Below are 12674 nucleotides of genomic sequence, written 5' to 3' on the forward strand. Positions count from 1 at the left end.
GTTTGCAGTGGTGTGTGAGACAATCTGCAAAAGACAGATTTACAATGGTTGGCAAAAGAGCTCGAGGGGAAATGAGAACATAGGGTTTCACAGAGTCTGAATGGTCTCCTTTTGTAATTCACCATTCTGTGATTATATCCCCTACTAAGTAGAGAGTTTCAACTCAGCTCAGCAAAAGCCAAGGTTTGGAACACCCCCACCGCCCAAGTGTGCACAGAGGTACGTCTGGAATTTTATCCAACAGAACTACAGTTCACCAGCACTGGTAACAATTCTGCTGTTTGTCCAACCTGGACTGCTTACCCATGAGGGCATTGGCTTCCCAAGTTATCTGGGGCTGACTGGGAAGAAATCCAATCCTCAGTGCCTGGTCTAGCTTTCCAGATCCCATTGATCAGTCAGTTAATCGAATTAATGATAAACAGTACCTGGGAGTACTGTAGATCTGCTGGGCTCACATGTCTGGTTACTAAGAACGACAGAGGCTTGATTTGAATTCCAAACTTGCAACTTTTAGGCATGACGTGTTTGAACCAACTAACTTTACACAGACTGGAGTGTAAACAAATCTGAGAGCTAAATGCACAACAATATGCTAGTACTAACTTTAAAACTCCTATTTTTTTTCTAGTTAGCTGAAGAGACTTGTACTTTGAGTATAGGAATTGGGACATCATGTTGATGTTGTAGAGGGCATTGCTGAGGCCTCTTCTGGAGTACTGTGTGCATTTATGGTCGCCCTGTTATAAGAAGGATATTATTAAACTGGAGAGGGTTCAGAAAAGATTTACCAGGATGTTGCCAGGAATGAAGGTTTGAGATTTAAAACTAGACTGAAAAGACTGGGACATTTTTCACTGGAATGTAGGAGGTTGAAGGGTGACCTTATTGAGGTTTATAAAATCATGAGGGGCATAGATAAAGGGTCTTTTCACTAGGGTGGGGGAGTTCAAAATGAGGGTGCATATTTTTAAGGTGAGAGGAGAAAAATTGAAAAGGAACCTGAGGGGCAACTTTTTCACACAGAGAGTGGTTCATATGTGGAATGAAATGCCAGAAGAAGCGGTGGGTGCAGGTACAGTTACAATGTTTAAGAGGCATTTGGATAAGCTCATAAATAGGCAAAGTTTGGAGGGATATGGGCCAAGTGCAGGCAGATGGGACTAGTTTAGTTTGAGAACATGGTGAGCGTAGCTGGTTGAACTGAAGGGTCTGTTCCATGATGATGCTAGATGGTGAATGAGCGACATTGCAAGAGTTCATTTAATTTAGTAGCACTTTGAGTAAAGGAGTTGGGACATCCTGTTGAGGTTGTACAGGACATTGATGAGTAAGTAGTAAGTAGAAATGGCTGTAAAGGATCATTCAGGTTTACTTGTAAAATGGCCAAAATACCTCCTGGTTGAAAGAAATTAAATAAAATTAAGTATTTTCCTTTATTTCATATTTGAGAGAGGAAAGTACTGTGTTTTCTAGTAGCTTTACCTCCTTTGAATGCCTTAAGAGACATTAACCGCCTCACTAGAATGCCATTAACTACTGGCTTACAATTTTTGCGCAATTTGCCGGCAGTTATTATAAACAACCCAGACAGCTGATGATAGTACTCCATGTATTTCAGTCTTTGGAACAATGTCATTCTTGTATCAGAATATATTTAGAATTTAGATGAAAAAAAAGACAAGTATGCCAATGAACAGGAGCAGTACAGGATTAAATTTCTAGCTAAGTGTGGGTGGCACAGTGGCTCAGTGATTAGCACTGTTGCCTCACAGTGCCAGGGACTTGGGTTTGATTCCACCCTTGGGCGACTGTGTGGAGTTTGCACATTCTCCCTGTGTCTGTGTGGGTTTTCTCTGGATGCTGCAGTTTTCTCCCACAGTCCAAAGATGTGTGGGTTAGGTAGATTGGCCATGCTAAATTGCCCCATAGCGTCCAGGAATGTGCAGGGTACATGGATTAGCTGTGGGAAATGCAGGGATAGGGGAGTGGGGTGGGGTGGGGGTGGATCTGGGTGGGATGGTCCTCAGTGAGGCAGTGTGGACTCGATGGGCTTAATGGCCTGCTTTCGCACAGTCGGGATTCAATGTATATGTCATGATGTTCTCCAAATGGTTAGAATAGTGGGTCAAGAGAGCAGAATCTAACACAAGTGGAGAGTTCCATGTAGGCTAATTTGATATCAGTTCTTTAGCTGTGATGTTAAACTGAGGTCCTGTACACTTATCCAGCAGAATGTGAAAGATTTTCAGTGATGTTTAGATGGGGTGGTGCAGTGTGAGTTCCTGGGCTAGGAAGTGGGGAGACCAGGCTCCTCCCTACTTTTGTAACCTCATGTAAGCCTCTTCTCAAATTCTCCTTAATATCCAGCTGTTTGAGCTAATTTTCAGTTACTACTTTGAGTATCTCTTTGACTCCTGCTTCCGATGCCCCTCCCCAGAACTTTCCCCTACTCTAAATGACATTTCCAAATGGATATTGATATCTCTGTTACATTTGTGGACAGGCTGTTACATGTGGACTGAAAGGTTGTACTGGACCCATTTACTTTTTTGAATACACAAACAAAGATAAACTGAATTTCCTGTGACTTGAAGTTGGAGAGGTAGTCAGCAGGATATGAAGCAGCAATATCAGAGCTGGGACTGGTGGGAAAAATAAAATATCACTGAGCATCATTGGCAAATGTCAAAGGCAACTCTGTCCATGCAAATCATGTTTGAGGCACGGGGTCTGATATTTATTCAAAGTCGGGACAGAAAGGGAGTGGTTTTGGAGGATTTTCAGAGAGAAATCAGAAAGTATGGGCTTCCCTTGCTCCCTGCCAAGCTTAATGTAGCATATCCATAGAAGATTTTGAGCAGATTTCCAGCCAGACTGACAGTCTACTGGTTGGAAAGCAACCAAAGAAAGGGACAGTACGTGAAGTGGGGGCTCAGACATTGTGGGCTGAATCAGATCATCAAGGAATGGGGGTACAATTTGTACATTGTGGAGTCAGCGAGTTACACCAAATTAAGCTTGTTGGGCCTAGAGGCATCATTCCCACTGCTCATGGATCGCATGATTCAGGTGTTCATTCGGCCCTTCGTGCCTCCTTTCTCCGGCCTGGATTCACAAGATCAGGAAAAGCTGGCCCAGAGGCATTAAGATAAAAATTGGGTAAAAGAAAATAAAAGCAAGCAGCCTCTTAAGGATTTTAGTGAATAACCAGAGTCCTAAGGTTGGTCACCTGCACCTGCGCAGTCTGTCCACAAATAACACAAATCCGTTTGTATATGTCATTTAGAACCGGGCTTTAGAATCCGTGGACATTGGAAGCATCAAAGGGGAGGTGATGGCCCAGTGGTATTATCACTGGACTATTAATCCAGTGACCCAGGTCATGCCCTGGGGGACCTGGGTCTGAATCCTGCCATGGCAGCTGGTGGAATTTGAATTAGTAACAAAGCAGGAGTCTCCTGATGGCCGTGAAGCCATTCATGCTTGCAAAATCCATCTGTTGTCACTGATGCCCTTGAGGAAAGAGCATTACCCAGTCTGGCCGACATGTGACTCCAGATCCACAGCAATGTGGTTTTGTTTTTTTCTTTATTCATTTATGGGATGAGGGTGGTGCTTTTAGGCAGCATTTACTGCCCAACACTAATTGCCCAGAGGGCAGTTGAGAGTCAATCATGTTGCTGTGGGTCTGGAGTCACATGTAGGCCAGATCAGGTAAGGATGGCAGTTTCTTTCCCTAAAGGGCGTTAGTGAACCAGATGGGTTTTTCCCGACAATCGGCAATGAATTCATCGTCATCACCAGACTCCTAATTCCGGATAAATTTTTATTGAATTCAAATTCCACCATCTGCCGTGACAGGATTTGAACCCAGAATATTATCTTGGTCTCTGGATTAACAGTCCAGCGATAATACCACTAGGCCATTGCCTCCCAAGCTGCCCTGTGGGCAATTAGGGATGGTCAATGAACACTGGTCTGGTGATGCCCCCAAACCATGAATGAATAAAATAAAACCTGACTCACTGCTCATTGATAGAAACTGCTGCACATTCTGCTGAGTCCGAGAAAAAGCAGAAGCACTTTGAATAGAAAATGGAGAGATTATTAAAGCTCAAAATATAACATAGGTACTGAAGATGAGGAAGTATAGTTTCAGAGATAGTAGGAGCTGCCGACGCTGGAGAGTCTTGAGATAACAAGGTGTGGAGCTGGATGAACACAGCAGGCCAGGCAGCATCAGAGGAGCAGGAAGGCTGACGTTTCGGGTCTGGACCCTTAATAGTTTGTTGCTTTCTATGTGACTTTATCAGAACATTACACTACATTGTTTTGATCATTATAGTCTTGCTGTGATTATCTGGGGATGCAATTGGAATGAATATAGCTGGTTAGATTCCTTCTGGGATAGATGGAGTGTTTTTTCCCCAATAAATGTAGGAGTGTATTGGCTCTTGCACTTCTCTTTAAAACTGAACAATAGGTTTGTGTTCAGAAATAAATAAAGCTGATATGTGGCAACAGCAATCACAATTACAGCTGCAAAAGATAGAACACTGAAAATTTCTGGAGAAAACTTCGATCTTTGCAGTTTAGAGGTGGATCCTGTCATTTTGCTCCTTAAATAAAGTTCTCTTGGTTGGAAGTGATGCATTTGTAATTCTGATAATCTGTCCGGTAGAACTCAATCTTGTCTTTGTACATAAAGGAATGCGAGTAAAAGCTGCTCTTTTGCGAAGAGGTCAAAAAGCCGAGGGTGAAATAGGCGCAGCCCATTGATGATGGTGGAGGAATTTTCTGATTTACTGCTGGGAGGTTTTCTAGCTGGAGCCGAAAGTAGAGATTTGAGTATGTATCGGGCTTGATTCTTAAATATTTTGTTTACCTGCAATAAACTGGGTTTTCTCACTTGAAAGTCTATTACTTGGTTGTCAAGGGTAGCCCTTCTTTCAGGAACTCACAGTGAATGCAATAGTTAATATGTTTGTCTCAAGCACTTCCAGAATGTAGTGAGAGAAAACTACATTGCAAATATGGGTACAATTTCACAAGACCTGAACTTTAACAAATTGTAATCTGAGCATCTAAAAGAGATTTCCTTTTTCTCTTCAATTCAGGCATACAATAGAAGGCAACACCTATATGTGTCTGTGTGAAGGAGATCTTCCAATCAAAGAATGAGGATTACAAGGTAAAAAAAATCTACTTCTCCACTTTTTTGCACCATGCATTGCACGTTCACATTTCTCTTTTGCTTACAATCGATCTATATCAATCTTAGAACTGTCTAATTTTCAAAGGAAAAATGTCGATGAAGTCAAATTTATTTCTTTAGTTATAAATCCATCCTCAGCTTATACTCAGTTTCTGTCAATAATCCAGTCCAGGGCACAGAAAGTCTATCATTTACACAATGATTTGAGATTGGAGGACTCTGGACTGTTGGAAATGTTAGCAATTGTGCAATAGAGAACATATAATTAATAATTGTAAATAGTTTGAAATATTCCCAGATAAAGGTTATAGGATACTGGTGTTTGACATTGTTTTCATTGTATAACATGGTTTGGCAAAATTCTAATTAAAAGCAAAATACTGTTAATGCTGCAGATCTGAAAGAAAAACAAAACGTTCTGGAGAAACTCAGCAGGTATGGAAGGATCTGTGCTGAGAGAACAGAGTTATTGTTTCGAGTACAAAATGACTCTTTGCAACATTAATTGAGCTCATTAACTTAGTGTGTTGATCCTTGTAAATGAAGATGGTTTACACTTTTATTCCAAGATCATTGTCATTCCTGGTTCATCAAAATGGTTCACTGCCTATGTGAATCCCTTCCCCGAATGTTTTGTTACATTTTTTATTTAAAACGTTTTGAAATCTTGCCCAGATTACTGACTCATCCGTAGATTTGAAAGAATCTTCTCTCTTGGTCAAAATAAAAATGACCCAAGATTTAAAGGGAATGTACAAGAAAAATAAATGTATCCTTCCTGTTACCAAATTCCCTGACCTTTCTAAACAGAAAATTAACTTGGAGTTTGCACATTCTCCCTGTGTCTGCGTGGTTTTCCTCCGGGTGCTCCGGTTTCCTCCCACAGTCCAAAGATGTGCAGGTTAGGTGGATTGCCTATGCTAAATTGCCCATAGTATTGAGGGATGTATAGATTAGGTGGGGGATGGGTCTGGCTGGGATGCTCTGATGGTCGGCGTGGACCTGTTGAGCCGAAGGGCCTGTTTCCACACTGTAGGGATTCCCACCACAGATCAGACCTGCTCATACATCATTTTGACTTAATAAAGAAAATATTGGTTTGTTGGTAAATGTAATCATTCTGTCTCTTATACCAAGATTTATTTTTAAAGAACCTGGCTCTATCTAAATCCATGTTAAGGAATTGGTCAAGTTCTAGGCACTTAAGGTTTAGTTGAATATAATTGACTCACATTGGTACCAAACAAGCAGGCAGTTTCAAAATTTCCAGCAGTTCTTTAACAATTTGAGGTGCAAAGTTGGCTGGACATTTTCTTAAAAATTCCTTTTAATGTACATTTAATCCTTCTTGGAAAGCAAGTCAACAGTACTTGGGAACATATCAGGATTTTGGGAGCATGCTCCTCATGATTCCCCATTCAGTGTACAACAAATCATGGGGCCTATCCCTCTGCCTGACCAAATTGCATTCATTGTGGACAAGGTGAGAGTTTGAAAGAAACAACATGTAAAATGACCCTGGTGAAGATTCTAGTTCTTCACACGGTAATATTTTAGAAGTACTTCGAAATACACTTTTTTTTACTAAACTGATAATTTTGTTGCATGGCCTGCGTAGAATGCAACAGTGTAACTCATTGAAAAAGTACATTAATCCGACTGTTAATGTCAGTTTTGTTTCAAAGTAATGTCCAAAGTAGTAAAGAACTTTACAACAAGCTCATGTTGATTATCATTCTTTTTGTTAGAAAATGATAACAAACACAGGTTTAAGGTGTTGCTAAGCGATGGGGGTGGTATGAGGTCAAATTTATGCAGAGACCACGAATTACTGTGAATCCAATCTGTCCATTAAGGAATTGGAAGAGATCAATAATTTTAAATGGAAATTTTTGGATATTTGAGGGAAATGAGTTGTGGAATTAGGAGAATAGAGTAAAGGAATGGGATTAGTTTGCTGTAATGAGAGCTAGTATGGCCTTGTTGAGCCATAATGTCTCTATGGACTGAATATTTTTATTTTGCCTAGGTGCGAGACACGGCAAATCTAGAGTCGTAGACTCACCAAGCATAGAAACAGACAATTCAGTCCTCCATGCCCATGTCGTCTAACAAACACCAAACTACACTAACCCCATTTACCTGCATTTGGTCCATAGCTTACTATGCCCTGGCACTTTAAGTGTCACCCTGATGCGTCTTAAATGTTGTGAGAGTACCTGCCTCTACAACGCTCTCAAGCAGCACATTCCATATTTCTACCACCCTCTGTGAAAATAGATCTCCTCTAAACCACTTATTCTTCACCTTAGACATATGCCCTCTGTTCTTAGACATGTCTGCCATGGGGAAAATATTCCCACACTCTACCCTATCTGTGCCTGTCATAGTTTTGTATGCTTCAATCAGGTCTCCCCTCAGCTTCCACTGCTGCAGGGAAAACAAATGAAGCCGATCCAGTCTGTCCTCATAACTGAAATTTGCCATCTCAGGCAACATGGGGAGATGATGGCCTAATGGTATTATTGCTGGACTGTTAATCTGGAGACCCATCTAATGTTCTGGGGACCTGGGTTTGAATCCTGCCATGACAAATGGTGAAATTTGATTTCAATAAAAATCTGGGATTGAGAGTCTAATGATGACCATGAAACCGTTGTTGATTGTCAGGGAAAACTCATCTGGTTCACTGATCCCTTTTAGGGAAGGAAACTGCCATCCTTACCTGGTCTGGCCTACATGTGACTCCAGATCCACAGCAATATGGTTGACTCTTAACTGCCCTCTGGGTAATTGGGGATGGGCAATAAATGCTAGCAATGCCCTCATCCTATGAGTGAATTAAAACAAAATGTGCTTCCACCTTAAGGCCAAACAAATTTTCTCATTGTATTTTACCAAACGTGCCTCATCGATATCTGTTTCTTCCCTTACGGCAAGGATTACATCTGAATTTGTGCCATCTTACTGTGTGCTTTTCCCAGACCAACACCCCACTCAGCAGGGATTCAGGAACTGATCAGCATCCCTGGTAATGACACCATCTTTAAAAACATATTGTGCACCCTGATAAACACTGTCAGTCCAGAGCTATCATGCATAGTTCCTGGCATTTGCCCTTGGTGTGGCAGATGGAGAAAGTGCCAGACTGAAAATTTGGCACGCTGCTTTGTGGGCAGGGCAGCTGATGGGTGGGGTGGTGCCAACATTGGAAGTCTTTTTCCCCCAGAGCTAACTGAGGAAACCATGAGAATACAAGATGTAGGGCTGGATGAACACAGCAGGCCAAGCAGCATCAGAGGAGCAGGAAGGCTGACGTTTCGGGCTTAGACCCTTCTTCAGAAATGGGGGAGGGGAAGGGAGTTCTGAATTAAATAGGGAGAGGGGGGAGGCGGATAGAAGATGGATAGAGGAGAAGATAGGTGGAGTGGAGACAGACAGGTGGAGAGGAGACAGACAGGTCAAAGAGGCGGGGATGGAGCCAGTAAAGGTAAGTGTAGGTGGGGAGTTAGGGAGGAGATAGGTCAAGGGGGCAGGATGATATTAGTAGGTAGGAGATGGGGGTGGGGCTTGAGGTGGGAGGAGGGGATAGGTGGGAGGAATGACAGGTTAGGGAGGCGGGGACAAGCTGGGCTGGTTTTGGGATGCAGTAGGGGGAGGGGAGATTTTGAAGCTTGTGAAGTCCACATTGATACCATTGGGCTGCAGGGTTCCCAAGCAGAATATGAGGTGCTGTTCCTGCAACCTTCGGGTGGCATCGTTGTGGCACTGCAGGAGGCCTAGGATGGACATGTCGTCTAAGGAATGGGAGGGGCAGTTGAAATGGTTCGCGACTGGGAGGTGCAGTTGTTTAGTGCGAACCGAGCGTAGGTGTTCTGCAAAGCGGTCCCCAAGCCTCCGCTTGGTTTCCCCGATGTAGCGTAGGCCACAACGGGAACAGCAGATGCAGTATACCACATTAGCAGATGTGCAGGTGAACATCTGCTTGATGTGGAAAGTCTTCTTGGAGCCTGGGATGGGGGTGAGGGGGGAGGTGTAGGGGCAGGTGTAGCACTTCCTGCGGTTGCAGGGAAAAGTGCCGGGTGTGGTGGGGCTGGAGGGGAGTGTGGAGCAGACAAGGGAGTCCCGGAGAGAGTTGTCCCTCCGGAAAGATAAGGGTGGGGGGGAAAATGTCTTTGGTGGTGGGGTCGGATTGCATGACATCAGACCATGCCAGGCTGAGGTTGCCATCCAGGTCAGTGCAGTCTCAGCTGTCTGGAGGAATGCCCAGCACTGTAGGAAGAAGAACAATGCCCTTCTGCACTCTGCCAGAGTAATCCCACCACCCTCCCTTCATTACCTTGCACTCAGCACCTGCCATCAAGCCTCAAGCTCTACCACTCTCATTATTGCCTGCAACATCTTCCCCTCTCATTCACCCCAATCCCCAACACTACTGACCCCTGCATACCCTTGATGTTGCCTACTCACTTGCTTGGGAGACCTCTCTGCTTCGCCAACAGTGACAACTGTGCCAGGTACTTTCATTTTCCATAGTACCTGCATCTCTCTCATTCCAGGAACAAAACAACACACAAAAGGACAGAAAGACTTGAGATGGGAGGGCGGGGGAGGAGGGTGGGTGGTTGGGGGAAGGGTGTGGTAGTAGAAACTGCCCCTGGCGTGCTGTGCAAGAACCCCGTAAGTGAAGGCTATCCGCTTGACTGGACTGAGCATTGCTGACAATGTGGCAAAACATAAGTCATAAGATAAGAGCCTATGGTGTTGGAAGTAGTATATTGGTGTAGATAGAGAATTGCTAACGGGCAGGAAACAGCGAATGGTGATAAGGGGTTCTTTTTCAGATTGGCGACCTATGACCAGTGGCGTTCCACAGCGATCAGTACTGCAACCACAACTGTTTGCAATATATATCAATGACTTGGGGGGAGGAAGCAAATGTATTGTGGCTAAAATTTCAGATGACACAAAAATAGGACAAAAGGCAAGTTGCAAGAGGCATACAAAGTTTACTAAGAGATTAAGTGAGTGGACAAAAAAAAATGGTTAATAGGACATAACGTGTAATAACTTCTCTGAACAGGTTAATTAGGAAATATCTAAAACGTGATCTGAAAGCATCCCGGTAGTCTCCCTAACTCTGAGTCAGGAAGTCTGGGTTCAAATCCCACCTATCCCAAACATTTATCATAACATACCTTCTTAAAATTACTTCTGAGTGCAGAAGCAGATGGGACAGTTGTCCATTTTGGAAGGGAGATCAAAAGAACTGTATTACTTCAATGGACAAAAACCGCAGAAAGCTGCGATGCAATGTGACTTCGGGATACTTGTGCATGAAGCACAGAAAACTAGCACATGGGTGCTGCAGGTAATCAGGAAGGCCAATGGAATGTTGGTCCTTATTTCAAGGGGGTTGGAGTATAAGAGCAGGGAAGTCTTACAATGTACAAGGTGTTAGTCAGACCACATCTGGAGTACTGTGAGCTGTTTTGGTTCCCTTATTTAAGGAAAAATATCATTTCATTGGAGGTAGTTGTCTCATTTTCCGATACTACAACCTCCAGCTGCATGTTGCATTTAGGTCTGAGTACTTTGATGCCACCAATCCTCTTTTTTTTCTACAAAGGAACAGAAATTGCTGGAGAAACACAACATCTGTGAAGAAACAGCAAAATTAAGATTTCAAGTCCAGTGGCCCGTCTTCAGAAACTTTTTTCTCTTTTTTAAACTCTTCTTCCAGCACCAAGTCTAGTGCCTGTAAAATATTTAGTGGCAGAGGGTAGAACATCAGTAACTCTATTCAGAACAGGCATTTGTCTTAAATAAAAAGGTAGCCCATAGAATGACAGCAATTGGCAGAAGTCATTTACTAGTCATTCATAATTCTAAAGGACTCTTGGGAGGTATGCAGAATGTATCAGTTCCCTTTGCATACTCATGCTCATACTCATACTCATACTCATACTCAACCACCTCCAGCAGAGATTGGAGATTGCATGGAGCTCAATATAACATGGGACATGAACTCCTTCTGAACTATTATCTCATACAATATTAATGCCAGAAAATCTGGGATAGGTACCTCTGCTAATAGAGCTTTAATACTTACAACATTTATCATTGATGGTGAAGGGGCTTCACAGAAACAGTCAGAAAATCAGAAAACAAATTACCTCAATTGGGCAATTTAATGATATTTGCTATTTAGTATTATTTTATTAAGAGGATCAAGCCATAATAGAATTTAAATATTGTATTAAGATCACAGATTGAGTTTATTTGAAGCATGATCTTAAATTGACTCAGATACACTATTATTGCGCAGTCATTGGAAAAGTTCTGAATGTTGGGAAGATTTCTTATAAATGTAGGCATGCAATACCCTCTTTACTTAATGTGCATCTATAAATATTGTGGAGTATTTACGAAATTCAAAGATGCACTCTAGTTGTAAACTGATGGCCTCCTGATGATTTTCTCAAATGATCCTGCCTCATCAGTGCACCCCTCTGACTATACTCTGCCTTGAATGGTGTATGAACTTGAACTGTAGATATTGAAATGCTTTAAGGAACAACGTCCAGACATTTCCTCAAAACAGCAGCTGCACTGATGCCATAACTTCAGTCAAAGTGGCACAGTAACAAAGCATATATGCATAAATATGGTTTCCATTGCACTTTGAGTCAAGATGATGTATAAACAACTCTGAGGAATCTCCTTACAATATCTTTAGAAATAAATAATGTTGTTGGACAAAAATAAATAGGAAGAAAATCTTTTACAACTGGCTGATAATTTCATCTGAGTCACTTGTTTCGAAATATTTTCTGCTGATAATTGTTGAGAAACATAAAGACAGAACTTTGAGCAAAATTGTTACAGCTCCCTTGTGCTGTGAAATCAGTTAATTAAAAATAAATAGAGTTTCAAAATTGTCTCACTGCAATAGTGGGAGAAATACGTTTTACACAGTTGCACACGGATTCATAAAGATGTGGAAGAGTTAAAATTCAATCCCAGATCTATGCTGAGTTGGTTCATCTCTGTCAAGTTGAGGAAGAGGAGATACTGCATTTGGCTTTAGCATTCTCAGAAAGAAGAGGAGAAAAGACAATCGGGTTTTGAGTTCAGAGATCTTGGTTGGGAAGTGTATGCAAGTAGATTTTAGACAAAGACTAGAACAGGTTCATCATGCAATGATAGTGTTTAGTCAGGTAACCTGCTGCAGTAACTGGTGTACATTACCAGAAGGCTTGTAGCACCTGTGGAATGGTGTAAGTCACCTCCTTTAAGACAGAATTAAATTGGAAGCAAAACATCAAAGCTGTTGAAAGTACTGTTTAACATTTTTACATTGTTTTCCACTTTCAGAGTTCCCATAATCTCAGGTTTAGACTTAGTTAGTAGTCCTACTTATTCTGTTTAAAGTAACTGAAACTGTCCCATCTGC

The 12674-nt window shown here is 42.2% G+C and overlaps 1 protein-coding gene across 1 annotated transcript in view; it reads left to right on the top strand.

The window, feature by feature from the left end:
* Positions 1–5119: 5119 nt before the first annotated feature.
* Positions 5120–12674, top strand: part of greb1 (growth regulating estrogen receptor binding 1) — a 186083-nt gene continuing 178528 nt past the window's right edge. Inside the window, exon 1 of the mRNA XM_048597113.1 lies at positions 5120–5194. The gene's annotated coding sequence lies outside the window, so the exon portion shown is untranslated. The remainder of the gene's footprint in view (positions 5195–12674) is intronic.

The sequence above is a fragment of the Rhincodon typus genome, chromosome 5 (genome assembly GCF_021869965.1).
Source record: "Rhincodon typus isolate 14 chromosome 5, sRhiTyp1.1, whole genome shotgun sequence".
In the NCBI taxonomy this organism is placed as follows: Eukaryota; Metazoa; Chordata; class Chondrichthyes; order Orectolobiformes; family Rhincodontidae; genus Rhincodon; species Rhincodon typus.